The sequence below is a fragment of the Mastigoproctus giganteus genome, chromosome 1 (assembly GCF_048544385.1).
Source record: "Mastigoproctus giganteus isolate SK-2022 chromosome 1, ASM4854438v1, whole genome shotgun sequence".
Lineage (NCBI taxonomy): Eukaryota > Metazoa > Arthropoda > Arachnida > Uropygi > Thelyphonidae > Mastigoproctus > Mastigoproctus giganteus.
Genome location: NC_143575.1, coordinates 230,204,924 through 230,223,022, shown reverse-complemented (window position 1 = coordinate 230,223,022; position 18,099 = coordinate 230,204,924). Strand labels below are relative to the sequence as shown.

At 35.5% G+C, this 18,099-nt stretch overlaps 1 protein-coding gene across 3 annotated transcripts in view; it reads left to right on the top strand.

Moving 5' to 3' along the window:
• Positions 1 to 18,099, top strand: part of LOC150091582 (uncharacterized) — a 110,774-nt gene that overhangs the window by 57,891 nt on the left and 34,784 nt on the right. The window contains exon 1 of one of the 3 annotated variants that reach the window (XM_090384681.1): positions 2,024 to 2,082. The exons of the other annotated variants lie outside the window; for them this stretch is intronic. The gene's annotated coding sequence lies outside the window, so the exon portion shown is untranslated. Of the gene's footprint in view, positions 1 to 2,023; positions 2,083 to 18,099 lie in introns of those variants that run through there. 3 annotated transcript variants of the gene reach the window in all.

The window sequence follows — 18,099 nt, the reverse complement described above, 5'->3', positions numbered from 1 at the left end:
TGCCCTTCACGACTACTAACTCCATAATCCATTATTATTATTTTTTTTTTATTATTATTAATAATATCTTAAACTGTTGCTTCCTTTATAACATGTGTGTGTGTGTGTGTGTGTGTGTGTGTGTGTGTGTGTGTGTGTGTGTGTGTGTGTGTGTGTGTGTGTGTGTGTGTGTGTGTGTGTGTGTGTGTGTGTGTAGGAATATAATGCTTTTTAACCTACAGGTTCCCAAAAGTTGTAGAAAAGAGTTAGCGAAAAGAAGGATAGTAGGAAACAAAAGTTTACCCAGAAAGAAAGAAAAGTAACTACATCTATTTTATTCACACTCACTTATATCTCGAATAAACAATGCTTCCCCAATAGAGAAGACTACTGTTTCTTATTCTCAGTGGACCACCACCCAGACGGCCGTTTCAGAGCTATAATGTATAATCTCTAAAGTTTTTATAATATGATTATTACAATAACATTAATACTAAGTCCTGTTATGTGGGCATTCATTCTCACGCCGAAACATCCAATTGTTTGCATACACTCTACTGCTGAACTAACTGACACCATTACTTAAACACCAAGTTCCAGGAGATGTGTGCCCGTGCATGTCGAGGCTGAAGACCACACAGATGACTAATAGTCTGAAAAAATACTTCTGATCACCTTAATGATTTCTAACTGTTGGCATTCATGCATCGCTTAATAATTCGAGAAATTAAAATAACCTAATTACTGGCTGCGTTTAAGGTCTCTTTACGATTTCATGGAAAGGTGGATTTGCAGCGTACGAAAATTCTAAATGTTCATTAAAGGAGAGGGTTCGAGGCCAGGTTTACAAAAATAACGTGGATAACACACGAAGTGCCTATAAGATTTCAACTCGTATTCCCTTCCAATGGCTTTAAGAAACTCCAGCTTTAATTGAGCTCATTACTGAGTTGCTGCGATTGAGGCTGTGTTGAAGTGAACTTTTCCTCCAAGTTCTCCGGTCTTCACATACATATGAATCCTAGTATACACCACAATGAGCATCGGGCTAAGGAATTATACGTAGATTAGGGCAATCTGGAAGTTTTTAAAGTGACTATAGTAACTAAGAATTGTTGTGAGTACGTATGAACTTTGTTATATATAACAATGGAGCCGTAACAGCTTATGTAATGAAAGACTTTGCCCCCGAATGTGTTAATGGACTGTGGGGAAATTTGCAGAGTTAACTGGGTTGTTTTATTAAGCCCATTAAATGTGATGTAACTGAAGATGACAATCGCTGATGTATGAACTGGGTTTCTATAAGTAAACAAAACCTTTGACGTGTGCTTATTTGAAAAGAAAATTACTTTATTATGCTGTCATAATACTACTGTGGATACTGTTGAGTTCTGGTTGTCATGGGCCTGCCATGTGGCAGAGAACCTATGATGATGTTAATACTCCTGCATATTATTTCACTTTTATCTCTCTGGGTTACAGTACGCTGTTATACATTTTAATCAAAAGCACTACCGTGTTTCATAAATAGATAAAGAAGTTTTGTATGTGATCGAGGGTTGTAAGGGGGAATTAGAATTAATGTAATGGAAATAAATAAAATATCAGATAATTTAAACTGGATTTCATCGTTTGAATGCCACTTATGTTCAAGAGTACCTACCATAGAGAAGCCATTGTTATGGGAAGAATGAGACTAATGTTCGGTTTGGAAAACCAGTCCATCACAATCGCTAACTGCCTAAATTACAGAGACTACACTCGGCCACTCTCGTTTTTCGTTCACAAATTTTGTTGAGTATTGCCAAATGGCACGACAATAGTATTACATGCCTGAAGATTTCATTATTATTACGCTGCTGTAGCGTTCTGTAAGGAATAATAATCTGTTAAGGGTCTCATTACAGAGTGAACCAAGGTAAGCGACTACAAAGAGAAATGTGTGCGATGTTTGAATAGAGAACGGATCATTCTTCGAACTGAAAGGCGAGCTCGAACGAGTTTGGAATATCCTGTTTTTCCTGTGAAGTTGCGGTGTGAAAAGAGAAGTAGGCAGGACGAAATAGTTACTTGCAGTGTAGGAACGTCTTTCGTATGTAGGTTGGTACCTTTACGTCAGGATTTTTACAGATATATTAATGTTTCCAGAAGACAAAACCTTGAAATTTCCGCAGCAGTAGCAAAGGTGTACAAAACTAAAACAGTACAATAAAACGAGTATTGTTTCATTTAAAAATTATTTTTTGTTTTCTCTAAGAAGCTTTGTTACAAGAATAACCTGACATTCTGCCAATCGAACCTTCTTTTCCACTTCCGGATCTAAATGTCGTGTGTTCAAGCTGGCACGCAGCCACAAATACGCTGTTCAATATCAGCTACCGCACCTTATTATCACACTCCCACTTAATTCCTTATATACAAAGCGTTTCTAAATTAAAATTTACAGGAATAGTACTAGGTACCAAAACAAGCAAAACAGTTCGTATAAACATGTGTCCAATATAAGCATATGTCCAATCCTGAGCAGTTAGAGAACTATGGCTGTTTTTGAATTTCCAAAAGGAGTTTTGAATGCAAAGAAATAATAAAATAATTAAAAAATAAGAAGACATGTACCTAGTATGAATAAACATTTACTAAGTACGTATCTGCTTATTCCTATGTTATATTATTTTTAGTATTTTTTTACCATTCAAATCTCCACAGCCATTTTTTCATTGAACAGTCATAGCTCCACAACCGTTACAAACTGAACGATTGGGGAAAGAGGGGGGAACCTGAAATAATTGTAATTGGCCAAGTAGTTTAACAAACTACTATGGATTTAATATAAAAAGTTCACTTAAATATAAAACGATAAAGCACTGTTGATGTGCTCAATAATTACTCCATCTCTTAAAGTTTCGTACAGCATACTAAAAGGCTTCCTAATCCGTGGGCGATGCATTTCAAATCCTACGGCAATAGCTTTATTGAGTTAAGCGAGTGTGTCGTAATAACTGCTAAAGTGCGGCTTCTCCTGTAAGGTCGGGAGTGACCTAGATATGTCAGCAGTTTTGAGCGTTGCTGAATGATTATCTTGTAGATTGTCTCTTGACGTTTCCACACCGGTTTTACAGTTAGAGGACAGCAACTTCACACTTTATATAAATAAAACAGAGACACGGAAGAAGAAGAAAAAAAACATGTTGCAATCACTGAAGATTCTTCTGGTTGGAGTCAAATTATGTTGTACATACGCTTATGTAAAATGTTTGACATACACTCGTACAAGCGGTTATTCCCCATTACGTTCTGTGAGTGAACTGTCCCATGTAATGCCTGTTTGAAAATTGTTTCTGATATAAGTAAAAATTTAAAAATAAAAGTAAACAGCCTTCGATCCAGCTACAAAAGTGGAGAGGTAAAAAAAAAAAAAAAAAGAAAAAAAAAAAGTAAACCCGTTACTTTAATACCGAAAACTGTTGCCGTGTTCCTCATGTTTTTGTATAGTAGGAAATGATGTTTTTGACCCAGGCCGTGTCAAAACTTTAGGCGCCTAGATGACACCCGGACTAAAGTGAGTCTATGGAATATTGTTTGAAGACTGATGATAAAATAAAATAATTATACATGAATAATTATTTGATACTTTACATTAGGTATTACTGATTACTGTTAATTTATATCGATAATATTTACATAGATTACTCAATACGTGGATATATGGACATTACTACTGTTTTCAGTAAACAAGATAAAAAAAAAAAAAACTGCACGAAAAACCAGAGGACAGTTTCTCAATAAATTGAGAAACATTACTTTATGGGTCAAAGGTAAAGATCTGTTTGCCGTAGCCAATTCTAGTATCATTATTCGAATACAAAAAAATAGCAAAACAGGTTCACAGTTATTTAATTTATTCCTTCACATGTTATGGATTTCATCAGCCATTTACTCAGGTTTCATAATTTACAAGTTTTATATGGCATATGCTGAATAAGCAGGCTATGAGCAGTGGGAAGCGAAGAACAGAGTCCATGAACTACATATACTGGAGAGCAGCAGTGGCCGTTGATGATTTCAAGGTAGTGCCAAAATAATAATAATAATAATATATATATATTAGTTAGAACACACTGTTTGCAAATAAATACTAACGATAGCACCCGAGACTAGAAACTGGAACCAATATTGCCTGTGCTTGAATTATTTGCTAATATCTACGCTAAGAGCCAAATTTGAGTGTCATGTCACTTCGCTTTGTTCCGTTCACTTGAGAAATGCGACTATAGACAGCCACTACCGCTGAAAAGCAGTAAAGGTAATGTGAGAGGTATGAAAGTGTAGTTTATGAAGATAAAAAATAAAAATGTATCTAATTAGACATTCAGTATTACTGACCAGAAAGAGGGAAGGTAAAGTTAGGACGACCAGACGTTGTAATGCTAAAGTCAGTAGAAGAAAAACCACAAATGGAATACCGAAAATATGAAAAAGTGAAAGGGAGGAATGTTATCAAAAACAAGAGAAAATGTACTGAAATTAGTAGTAGTAGTAGTAATGGAGGTATGTGATACAAGAAAACAAGCGTATGAGCTTATGCAGCATCGGCCAAAAAAAAAAAAAAAAAAATCACACAACCATTCCCTCTAAATGTTTGTCCAGTTCCTCCTTAAATTTATTTAACCTATTAACTTCCACAACGGCAGACAGAAGTTTGTTCCAGCAATTAACCACCCGCTGGCTAAAGGCAAATTTCCGCTGTCTTTCCTAAATTTGAATTTATGTCCCCTTAGGTTCGTAATCTGAACAAGTGGAAGAATCCCATCAGAATTCAGCATGCTCAACCCATTCAAGGCCTTATACACCTCAATCAGATCACCTCGCAGGTGCCTAGTCTCCAGCTGCTGCAATTTGCAGAACTTAAGCCTCTCTTGGTAAGAAGATCCCTTCATTCCCCTCACCAATCTTGTTGTCCTTCTCTGTACACGCTCAAGCAAATCTACATCCTTCCTAAAATGAGGCCTCCAGACCTGTACACAGTACTCAAGGCGTGGCCTGACCATTGCCTTATACAGAGGGACAATCACCTCCTTTTCCCTGCTAGCAAAATTCCTATATATCATTGACAAAACCCCATGACCTGCCCTGGCAGCCTGTCTGCATTGCATGTCTGGAGAGGGTTTCCCCTTCAAAATATTATCTGCTTGAAAGTTATACACCAGGATACACAGCACATGAGTCTATAAAAATTTCTATAAAATTTCGGATTAAAATTATTCTTTCTGTATGAGTAATTTTGCTAGAACAGTTCGACCTGGCGCATTATGGCCTTAGATGCCAATTCATCAAAAAAAAAAAAAAAGCTAAAGCAGCAAGATACCCTGAGTACTTTTATCTGTTGTTGAGGAAGTGGACAGTTTGAATAAATTCAAGGAAGAAGTAGACAAACTATTGGACGGATGGATAGGTAAAAAGGTATATTTTTTTTTGCTGATCCTGTATTGTATTTGAGTAACGTCATTTTGTCATTTCAACAAAAAACACGTGTTTCTTTTGGACTCTCTCCCACTTTAAGTCATATTAAGATAATTTTTTAGCAAATCGTTTACAGTTAACCAGGAAATGAGCTTCCCAGGTGCGACAACTCGTTGAACTAACTGAAACCGACGAATGGTGCAACTGAAGTTGCCAGGTGAGCTTCGCCTCTTTGGTTAATAAATGGCAGTCGTAAATCATTTCAGGATGCTAGAATCATGAACATTCCAAAATATGGGTGCGTACACGATTCAACTAATAATAGAATTACAATGAAACTAGAAACAGGAAATGTCAGTTTTTCTTTAATTTGTGAACTTATGCCAATTAAAGAACCAGCTAAATCTTTAAAGGAATTGGCAAATTATTTTAAAGAAACAGGAAGTAATTATTTAAATGAATTAGCATCTCGATGACCAGTGTAGAAATTTCACTTATAACGTTTGATCAAAAAGTTCGGCGAATATTGCAAAAAAATAATTTTATTTAATGATAAACGTTTAGAATGTAAACGTTTCAAATTGGAAAATTACGTTTTTCAATATAATCTTTAACCACACTTGTTCAATCGTAGCTGCCTGATCAAAACATTTTTTGAAGTCTTCTTTTGAGTGGATTTCTTGAATCGACTCAAACCGTTTTCCTTTCATTTCCTTTCTTTTCTTTTCGTTTCGTTTCGTTTCGTTTCCTTTCCTTTCCTTTCCTTTCCTTTCCTTTCCTTTCTGTTTTGGGAACAGCTGAAAGTCGCATGGCGCCAAATCAAAAGAATAGGTGGTTGCAGCATGATAGAAATGTTTTTGTCGGTAAAAAGTTGCCGGACGATGAGTGATGTTGCACATTGTTGTTGTAAAGAAATAAGCCATTATCTCTCTCTCTCTCAACCGTTTTCAAGTTTATTGGCTGTGGGCTGCATTAACAGTGATGGCATCTAGCTGAACGAATTCTGATAACACCATTCCCTCGTTTTAAAAAAATGCAATAGGCATGGCCTTCACATGTGATTTTGAGTGCTGCACCTTTTTTTTTTTTTTTTTTTGTCCTTGGTAGCGAGGTTGTTTTCAGCTGGAGTTTTAAACTTTAGTTTCTGGATCATTTCTACACGTCTAAGGCTCATCATCTATTATAACTTTTGTTGAAAAATTCGAAATCAACAATAAGTTTTGTCATTTTCAGTACACGCGACGATATAAAGCAAATTTTCACTCAATGCTGCTTTCCGCTAGATGGCGCCTTAAAATCTGGTGTGCGCATGCTCAAAAGTTGTCGTTGTAATCCCTGCTCACAGTAGTTTAGTTACCACTCTATGTTATATATACAATAACATATAACATATAGTTCAACATATTCTCAATTCTTCAACATATAATATATAGTTACCACTATATGTTATTTATATGTTGAAGAATTTGAGAGCACTCATTGATCTTTACGATCAGACTTGGATATCATATTATGATAACGACCTTAAGTCTGTTTCGTATTTTATTATACAGTTTTACTATAAGCTATGGATCAGGACTGGGCCCCAGTCCTCTCCAACCGAACCAAGAGTCTCCACTTCAGTTTCACGTTAACAGACCTGAAGACGGGAAACAGTGAATTCCGAAGCGTAGCCATAAGTGTTTGACGCTGAAGTGGTTCAATCCTTTAAATTGTATCATTTCAATAATAAATTATTTACTCTACTATGTAATATAATAGTGTAATATTTATCAATTCATTAACCACTTGATCGTATTTTTAATTGATTCCTATTTCGAGAGGGTTAGCTTGTGTTGTAGATGGTGGGCAAACTTCGTCGAGTTTATTCTATTCCCAAATTGTTTGTGCATTGTGTTACCTTCTTTTCAGTTGCGCTTGCAAATGCTTAACGCTGTTACTATCTGCACTATGTTTGCTCGTCTGTCCGTCCGTCCGTCAGCATGAAACAACTCCACCTCCAGTGGGAGGATTTTCATGAAAGTTTATATTTGTCTCTTGTAGAAAGATTCGCCGGGCCAACCCAAATTTCAAACATAATAAACATTAAATTCTGTTTCGAAAAATGTAGTAAGGACGGTAAACTGCTGAAGGTCGGCCTTACAGCCGACCTTCAGCAGTTTATGAGTTTCGGGCCCTATCCTTAAAAGGTTGGACGTCTCTGACACAGACTACCCATATTGTAGCTGAAGCACTAGCTATTTTTTGTTATCAGTTTACTAAATATAAAATCATACATCGTATTTAAATGTAAATCATATATAAATTATTATTTGCACAATATATTAATCACAGCAGAAACGTAAAATGCGTGTTATATTTCATTTGTTATTAAAATCCAGGAGGAAACAAGTATTAAAAAAAGTTGAGTGAATATTATGAAATGAAGTGAAAAGAATTACGTATATAAATAAAGTATATATTATTAGTTAATTAATCAGTAATTAATTGGTAACAAGATAGTCATTTTCTTTTCACTTCTATTAATTACGAAAAAAAAAAAACAATCGTTCACTCAATAAGAAATAAAAATTGAACTTGTTATTTATACATACATATATCATAGGTTATCCATGTACTATATACTGTACATGGATAATGTGCACATTATATTTGTGCAATATGCTGATTGCAGGAATGAACAGGCAACATGGCCGTGCATAAAAAAGAAAAATTCTTAGTTAATGTGCAGCGCATATTAAAGTGGTTGAGTTCTCAAGAATTTGTTTATTGTTATCGATTTACTAAATATACATTTATACTGTTTATTTAATAAACATATAATAATTAATAGTCATAATAAATAATTTATATTGTATAAATGATGAAATATTACTATTTGCCTAATATATTTGTTTATTCAACCGCTGTATTTCAATTTTTATTAAAATCAGGAGGGGGAATAAGTAAAGTACATTACAAAAAAGTTAACTATACATTACATTGCAAGATACGTGCAGTGAAGTGAACACAATTATTTTTATGTATTAATGGTTAATTAATTGGTAAGAATTTAATTATTTACTTTTCATTTCTATTAATCCAGAAAATAAGCATCTTATTTAACAAAAAATCGAAAGCTCCAGAAATGTGATGCAAGGCGCACATTAAAGTAAAATGTAGGAATTATCTGCAAAACAAGACAAAAATAAACCAATTCCTAAATAAAACAACTTGGGTAACTTGTTTTATTCAGTTTAGAAGTTGATTTATTTTTGTCTTTTTTGCGTTTTTTGATATAATTCTCTAAAGTAACACCCAGCAGAATAAAGTAATTTATCTCAACATTGCGTAAATTAAAATTTTAGATAAATAACATAAGCACTGAAAACCAAATAATCGCTCATAAAATACTGTTCTTATTGCTACACCAAACTCTGAGAGCAAACATTCTCTTTTCCTCAGAAAGGTCGCTACCAAAGGAAGAAATAACACAACTCCTCCTTTGCATGCTTTCACTGAGGAAGTTAGGTTATGTCCTCGATAGCTTTCCGTCAACCATACAGGACGGAGTAACACCCAAGTGATACTGAAAGCAATGCCCTCAGCCATAAGCAGCTTTTCACAGAGTACAAAAGAAAGACTCTTCTCTTATCTAAACTGATGAAAGTCAGTTTCTTGAATCTAGTTCATGTTCATGTTCCAGTAAAACAAGCCTAGTGCAGAACTGCAATAAAATGTACCAGTTTTCATCACTTTAATATGTTCTAAGAGACAGGCTAATTTTTAGTCTTTCTCTTCTTTATCGTAGTTCGCCCAAATGTTCATCGAGACAAATATAAATTTAGTTGCTAATCCTGTATTTGCTTATTTATTTTTAATATATTTTTTATTATTATTTTTTAAGCTAACAAAAAAATAAAGATAGCAAATTAATGATTTTATAATATCACTATTTCGGCCTGCGGGCTCACACAAACCGCTACTATGATCTGTGAGCCCTCCTATGAAATCATGGTCTAATCACGTGTTACTCAATTGGGAAACGAGGAAGGAATTTCTGCTGGTTCTCGAACGGTTTTAAGTTGGATTAAAAATAGTTTTAATACGTATTTTAATGATTAACATATACAAATAAATTTCCCAAGTGTACTGGTATATAACTGACAAGTACACCGAGAGAAATTTCTTCACGTTTAGGTGGAAAGGGGGTGTTAAAAAGGTTCAGAAACTCAGTTCTAATCTATTTATCTATGGGTCTGGCATTACCAAATTTTTTCCTGTTTTACTATTTTCATATTTCGTATATTGCATCTCTAAATTCTTTATTATTGCTGATAAGTACAGAACATGCACTAAAAACAATAATACTCATCACGGCGACATGGCCAGGAGTTAATAGATACTCCTGTATCTGTATTACGTTATCGGAACGCTATACCGAATGTGGTTGAGAGACTTCGTTCACGTACAATGCAGGTATTGACAAAAAAAAAAAAAAAAAAAAAAATCCATGTGTTATTTATTTACTTATTTCAAAACGTATGTAAAGTTTTACTCAGTGCATTTTCATTAAATTCCATAATTACAAAAATTATTACATTAAAAAAAATTTGAATGCACTGAGAACATTACCTAACTTGTTCAATTCAAAAAATTTTTTTCTTTCTTTATTTTCTGCTCTTTAGACAGAAGGCAAATATTTCCTACTTAAAACTGTAGGAAAACTATTTTTCTGTAGAAAAACAAAAACATTTTTGATATGAAAGCTGTTCTTAAATTTTAAGCCAACTTTTAAGAAGAGGAGAGGGCATTTCATTTTTAGTATTGCTGTTCATAAAGGTAAGGTAAGGTAAGCCGCAGCCATTATCATTCCACAGCAGGATGAAAGCCTCCTCAACAATTCATGTTGTTGTTGTTGTTGTTGTTGTGTGTAGCAGAGTGGTATCGTCACCGTCCTCCCCACACCGGGTGGAAAAAGGCCCGGGTTCGAACCCCGTTGATGACGCGGGGTACTTTAGTGGGCTTTTTTCACTCTGTGGCTAAGTTAGTCGGTCTCAGGCACAGATAGCATTGTCCCCCCCCCCCCCCCCAGAAACTGGGGTTTTTCATTCAGCTAAACAGGCAAATCGACCATAGAACACACGCACTTTACAGACAATGCACGGCAAATGAATCTAAATATTCGGGTGACCTAATAAAATAGTTTTTTTTTTTTTTTTGCAACAATTCATGTTGAGGGAAATGGACCTTAATCTGACGCTGGTCCAGCGCTGGTTGGCAGATCGACCATATTTAGCAGTCAGGGATTTGAACTCCGGTGTACTCAAAGAGCGTGTGCTACTGCATTCCGGCTTCTGATCACTAGGCTACGGCGGCCGATTTTTTTTTTTTTTTTTTTTTTTTTGCTGGTCATACATGACAAAATTCTTGGTTGAAACATATCCCTTAGCCTCGCCTGGATCACAGAAGTCATGCGAAGTTTAGCAACAAGAAAGTGGCATTTTTAATCAAAATTATAAAACCTCAGCTGTCAGCACTTATTTTTAATTTCAGGAAAAGCATTAATATTGACATTATCTCAACAGATGCTCTAGTCATAATATGAAACGATGATTCATCCATTATTCTGTTAATTCTTTGACTTTACACGCCAAAGTGAGTGGTCTTGGCGCATTATAGCCCTAGTAGCTAATGCGCCAATAAAACCAAAACCAAACCAAAACCAAGCCAAAGTGAACCGAAGGATTGCACGCCACTGATCTAGGCCAAACTATGATTCGACTATTCATCTGTTTCGCCATTAATTTCCAGCTCTTCAGAGTTCAAGTCAAGTTTTCCTCCATGGAATGAAATGAAATCAAAATGGAATGAAATAAAATCAAAACTTGGTAGTTGAAATGAAATAGCTACATAAGAAAGGCTCAAGAGTCTAGTACTGAGAGCTTCGGACAGTTTCAGCTTAAAAGAAAAGATTTTATTTATTTATTATTATTATTATTTATTTATTTGTTATTTTTATATATTTCTTTATTATCGATCTATTTATTTATTATTTTTATTTTTACTTTAGTTCGTTTTATTTTATTTTTTGTGTTTATTAATTTATTTAGTCATTATTTTATTTTTATTTATTTATTTATTTATTATTATTTTATTTATTTTTTATTTATTTATTTATTATTATTTTTTTTATTTATTTATTATTATTTTTTTTATTTATTTATAATTATTTTATTTATTTATTATTATTATTATTATTATTATTTATTTATTTATTTTATTATTATTATTTATTTTTTATTATTATTATTTTTTTATTTTTTTATTTTATTATTTTTTTTTAATTTGATGGAAAACTGGATCATAATTTATCCTTATTGCCACACTAAATTGTAGTTTAGAAATAAAAAATATATATATACCATTTTTCATTTATTGTACTTCTATATCATTTGTCTCTAAAATGTCTAAATTCTGTAGCAGTGCTTCATGCTTTGGTTTTGCATCGATCATTTTAAGGGCTTCGTATGAAGATCTGGCTCCCTATCATCATGATGAGAAGAGGTGATCCCTGAACATGCACAACTTGTCCATTCTAATGTAGATAAAAATAACTTTTCAATATTTTCACTTAAAATGATTACTGCGAAAATTTTCGTCATGTTTAATTCATAAGTTCGTTGAATAATTGCAGTGTGAGAATGAGGCCACTGCATTTAAATTAGATGTACGACATCTCAACTTTTTCTTAGCTTTCAGTTTAATTATTTCTAGAAAACAATACCGGAAACGTAACGGAGTAATGTTTATTGCCTCTTTACTATCTCATAAAATAATTAGATAGCTTTATAAGCCTAACTGGAAGCTTCTGCACCGACAGCTTGATTATATTAGCGAATACCTGCTTGGTGAGTTGAAGCGTGAGATGTACAACAGAATTGTGAAAAACAAAAGCTGTTGTTCAGATAAAATTACTCATGTCAGTACCCTACAGGAAGACGTTCAAATAGTATTAAGCTCGAAGAACTTATCTCACGTTTCAGTCCGGTTAGATTTTACTTTTTTGCTACAAGGAAAATCGTAACCCCGGAAGATGCCACTAGAGATCAGTGAAAGCAACTCGTCTGCTTTCGCTTACCCTAATTTAATGCGAAACTTTTCTGTTGCGTATGCGATAGAAAAGATTGCTCTAGTTGATCGGCAACAAGCGAGCGATGTCCTAAATACGGGTCAGAATATAAAAAGATCGATCACAGCCTTTTACTGAGCATGGAATATTTTATTTTATATTTTATTGTATTATATATACTTTATATTCACTGTGCAAATTGCTTACCTTACATATCCGGTACTGCTACTTGATGTTCCGCTTATCGTCTGCAGACAGTAGAATAAATACTTCTTGCTAACGGAATTATCAAAAATATACAATAATAACATTTCTAAGACAATTATATTTGATTAAATTTTACGAAATAATAACAAAATTTATGGATTTCTATTTGCTACGTTTATTTTTTTGTACTTAGGCGCGAGTAATTCATAAAATCAAACACCTTCGCCAATTGAAACACATAAACAACAGCGCCACTATTACCGGAGAGTTATATGTTTTTATTCATCAAAATTTAAATATTAAATTAAAATTAATACTAATATTATTAATTTTAATACTAAATAAACTTTTTGAAGCTTTTAAAATTACTAAAGAATATAGATATTACAAATAAATGGCAAGCCAAGAAATTTATGAAATAATTTATGCTAAAATAAGTCACAAAGTATAATTATTTATTTATTTATTGTGTTTTGTTCAAACGTTTTTTTTTATAAAGCTATTTGAATAGCATAAGAAAACGTTGTCGAACCGGCTTTTCGTAATATGAATGTTTAAGGAAATATCAGCTGAGGATAAAAAAAAAACTTTCAGTAAGGTCTCCTTCGATTTCAGGTATTTCTATTTATTCTCAAGGACTCGATACAGGAAATCACATGCTTTAGCGCATATTAGACTTCATTGAAGTTCGTTTTCTCGTTGCTTGCAACGTCTCCTAAGAAGTATGGCCAATGATATCTACCCTAATGAACGCGACCGTTATGTCAGATAGCGAAGGCAGAAAGTTAACCTTGGGACCATTAAACCTCAGTCCCCAATAAATTTCCCGGTTACCTGTGGATGGTTATTGTACTCTGGTTTAAGGGTGCGCTATTACTGTAGCAACCACACCCGTTAAGTATTTTTTATTTTATTTTTTTAAAGATTTCATCTACTTTAGTATGGTTGATAGACGTTTTTAAGTGTGTCAACCTGTACAACCTGTTTAAGAAGGCGACGAAAGTGTATTATGTGTATATTTTAGCTGGTTTATCTGCCTTAAAATGCAGTGGCGTTGTACAAGTTATAGAACCATTTAACGCCTACATTTCTCAAAACTATTGTTAAATTTGAGAATGGAATTTAAAACCCCCGAAACAAGTTAGTTATACAGTAAATTCTCTGTTTAACAGACCTCAATTCAACGGATTTCGGATAACAGACAGTGTCCACTGAAGCAGGCTTTTCGTCCTTACTGGACTAGGTGATGTTACTGCCTTAGTGAGATGATATTTGCTTCATTAAAATGCTTCAGAATACAGTTTTTCATGACATTCTAACAACTTAATGACTATCCATTTATTTCGAGTTTAAGATCACTCTCCTTCCGCACTATGTGTAAAGGCCCTCTGGCTTTCATCCAACAAAGGAGTAAAACCGGTCACAGAATACGCGAAATTTATCTTATATGCTGACGCTTCGTGGTCTTGGTTGTCTCTGCGTTAATTGTAAATAAACAACCAACCAGCAAAATATGGGTGGGAAAATACTCTCACCTGAGGCGAAAAACTACTGTAAATATATTTTCCTCATATCTTGTGAACATGTAATGAATAGATCATTACATATGCAAAAGACTCGCTGCATACAAATTAACGTAACCTGTCTCCACGATCATATTGTCGCTGACTTAACCTATCCAGCGTCGACACTTTATAAGCGAGCGGATCGGTAAACGAAATAACTCCTCGTTCGCTGAACCACCAAATCATGTGAGAGTTGTCAAGGTGTTAAGAATTCTAAAAAGAAATGCTTCCTGAATGTTTGAGCTGAACAGCCATCAGAATGCTTGAGGCTCGTCAGCATCAAAATGATTCATTCAGATGCCCCAGTATGATCGTGCTGTTGTCCAGACTTTGGAGAAGGCTCCAACAGTCAGGCACTTGTACTGAGTAGAGGTACACGTAGGCCTATGTCAAACCTTAAACGAAGATAGATGATCTCGGCTGTCGGCACGAAGACACGGGTTGGTGCCATTCGACTGAATTCAGATCTTGTGACTGCTATAGAATATCTGTGCCTCCTATACCATACGAAAGAGGTTTCGTTAGGGCAACTCTGTTCAAGACAACAGATTGTAAGTGTTCACCTTTTCACATATCACAAAAAAGAGCATCTTAATTGATATGTTTGCGTTTCAAGCGCACGAAAACTATAGACAATTATAAAGATAATATCCTGAACTTCTATATTGGACTTATGCAGGTGCAACAAGAGAAACTTTCATCTTATAGGATGACAATTTCCAACCACATCGCGTAAAACTGATTGACCTCTGACCGGAGATGATCACCATTATTTAGCATAGTCAGAGCGATCTGAGAATTAAGATACAAACGACGCTTCATTACCTTCACTGAAAATGTATGGTTGAATTTCCTTGAGTCACAGCCTACAAGGGCCGACGAGCATTAGATCTAGTATTTCAGCGTACTGCAGAATTTACGCCCACAAAACCGACCTTTACTTTAATTCGGATCACAAACCACTCACGTTTGCTTTTACATTCCCGTCGATGGATCCAAGGGATGATGAAGTACTAATCAAAACCATATTCTCAGTTAATTTCAACCAAAATATCATAATGAGTTTTCTCACCTCATCCAACTGGGCAGCACTTTTCACCCTGCCAATCGAACAAGCCACTAATAGTCTTCTTTTTTCCCTAAAGGCAACGGCAATTCAAGGAGCTTCAAAAACCATCAGAATCTCTAAATGGACAAAACCTGGTTCTCAAGAGATCTGAACCTGCTTTTCTAGACAAGCATCGCGCCTTCAGGAAATGGAGGAGTACTGGTTCGACAAGTGATTTCATTAGCTTTAAAAAGAAACGTGCATTTTTTTTTCTGAAGCAAAAGCGACACGCCAACAATACATGCATAGCTAATAGGTTAGTATGCTCAAAGCGACCATTTGCAAAGCATTACAAAGGTATTCAGATCGATGAAAGCCTTTTCTTTGAGTGGGCGGATAATGCTTTTGGTGAGAGTCATGTAAAGAAAGAATTGAAGCCTCCCATCTCCATCCCACTACGTGATTTGACTCCCCTGTCTACACATACCGTCACGAAGGAGAATCTTATGAAAGTAATAAACGAGTTATCAAACAAAGCTACTGTCGGGCCTGCTGGATTTCCCTTGTTTATCATTAAAATATCCTGTGTCTTCATTGTGGACGCTCTGTTACATATCTTTAATGAAATCTTGCGAACTTTGACGGTACCCCAGATTTGGGCACACTACTACAAACCCATTCCGAAGAATTCGAGGCCAAAAACTGCGAAGGATTTTCTTCCGATCTCAGCGGGCTCTTCGCTCCTTAAAGTTTTTGAAAAGGCGATCCTAACTTTACTTATGGAGCACTGTTTCAATCACAGACCTCGCCACCTTCACATAGTGGTCCCTGGAAGATCCACTACCTACTAATCTCCTTCAAACTCTCTTTCACATACAAGAAGATTTGAATTCTCGAGTACAGCTTGACATAATTTTTCTTAACGTTAAATCTGCATATAATAGGATTTCCATCACATCTTTACTTAACATCCTGAAGAACTACTTCAGGATCTCCGATAACCTCCTCACCGTATTCAATAAAATTTTGCAGCAAAGACAACTCCTTGTAGAGCACAATGGTCTCTCCCGTTCCTTTACTGCCTGCAGAGGGGTTCCACAGGGTGGCGTTTTGTCAGCAGCACTTTTTTTGCAGCTGTTTTGGAACCTCTGCTGGCAAATTTCCAAAACATGATCTCGTACGCCGATGATTTGAAACTCTTCATTCATTCGGATCAGTCAGAACAAGCGCCCTCAGTCCGAAGCGCTGCAATAAAACAAATATATGAGATAAACACCTTTCTGAAATACATTGAGCTCGAGCTAAATGCAGAAAAATCTGTTCGAATGACGTTCACAAAGAGGGAAAGAATAATCCCAATGCACATTTCTATAAATGGACATCAAAAGAAGCTTGTCAACTCCCACAGGGACCTCGGTTTGGTCTGGGACTCGAACCTCTCTTTTCTGGAGCACTTCAAAGAAGCAAGACAAATTCTTCTCAGCCCTTTGGTCTGCTTGACAGGAGCTGGTTGGTTACGGCAATAGGAGGCTAATGACCAGATTTGTCCAAAATTGTGTTTGTTATTGTTTGTTATTTGGTTTTTAGGAGCATTAGCAACTAAGGCCATATTGCTCCGGGATATGCGGTGGTCATTCCCTGACCTTTCCGCATCCTCCATATTTGGTGGTGACGGGCTCGAACCCCGGTCTAATCAAGAAGCGTGTGCTACGCACTGCTGCTCCTTCCCACCTGGCTACGGAGGCGCCGTCCAAAATTGTGTTGTACCCGTGGCTCTCTACTCATCGAAATATGGTTTTTGAAGCCCCAAGAACTGCAGCAGTTCTCGGGGATTCAGTATTGGCTGCTGGGATCCCTCAATAGGACTTTAGGATATCCCATTACTATATCTAGGACCATACTGCATTCACTGCATAGAATGACTACCTGGAAACAAATAATCACTACTTGCAATATCATCCTCTCCAAGTTTATTTCGAGTAGACTAGATGCTCCCATCATCGATAGGCTCATCATTCTACCAAAGATAACAGAAGTACAACTAATCATCAAACGTCTAGGATCCGACCTGTCCTCAACCAAATCAGCTCTCTCAGTCATATGTTTCCAGCAAACACGATTGGACTCCTGAACGACCTAAATATTAACCCCAAGGCGATTTGCGTGGACAAGATCTACAGATCCAAAGTCTTTGCAGATACCTATGCAATGTTGCAATTTTACATGTTCCAAGTGTCCTCCGCTCTCCTAGGCTTTTGCGTTTGAGATAAACTGCGCTCCCCCTCCTGTTCTGGACAGCCTTCTGCAACTTGCTCGCTCTCCTGCACCGTGCTTCAAGGGACGCTGAACTTGTGTAGAACATTTTTCTTGAACATTGTCTTAGCCTGCTGTAATTAATTTGATCTGTATCCTTTATATTAATGTGTATATTGTTAATCTGTTATCGTTATGTTTACCCTCCTAGCAAATGTTTGCTGTCTAGGGGTGGATGTAACCTTTCCTTTTCCTTTACTTGAATAACTAAATCAATAAACTTCAGTTCTACAGAACTCGCTTGGCACACTTTTGAGAGACGTGTTGCCTTCGTGGACTAGTGAGAATGATTGCTACATGAGCTGCTTGACAGTTTCAATATGCAGTTTAAAAGTAATGTAATTATTCTTTGTATTTTTTTCAAACGTTAAATGTGATATATTTTATCTCTTCATTCACAGATTAATTCCTGA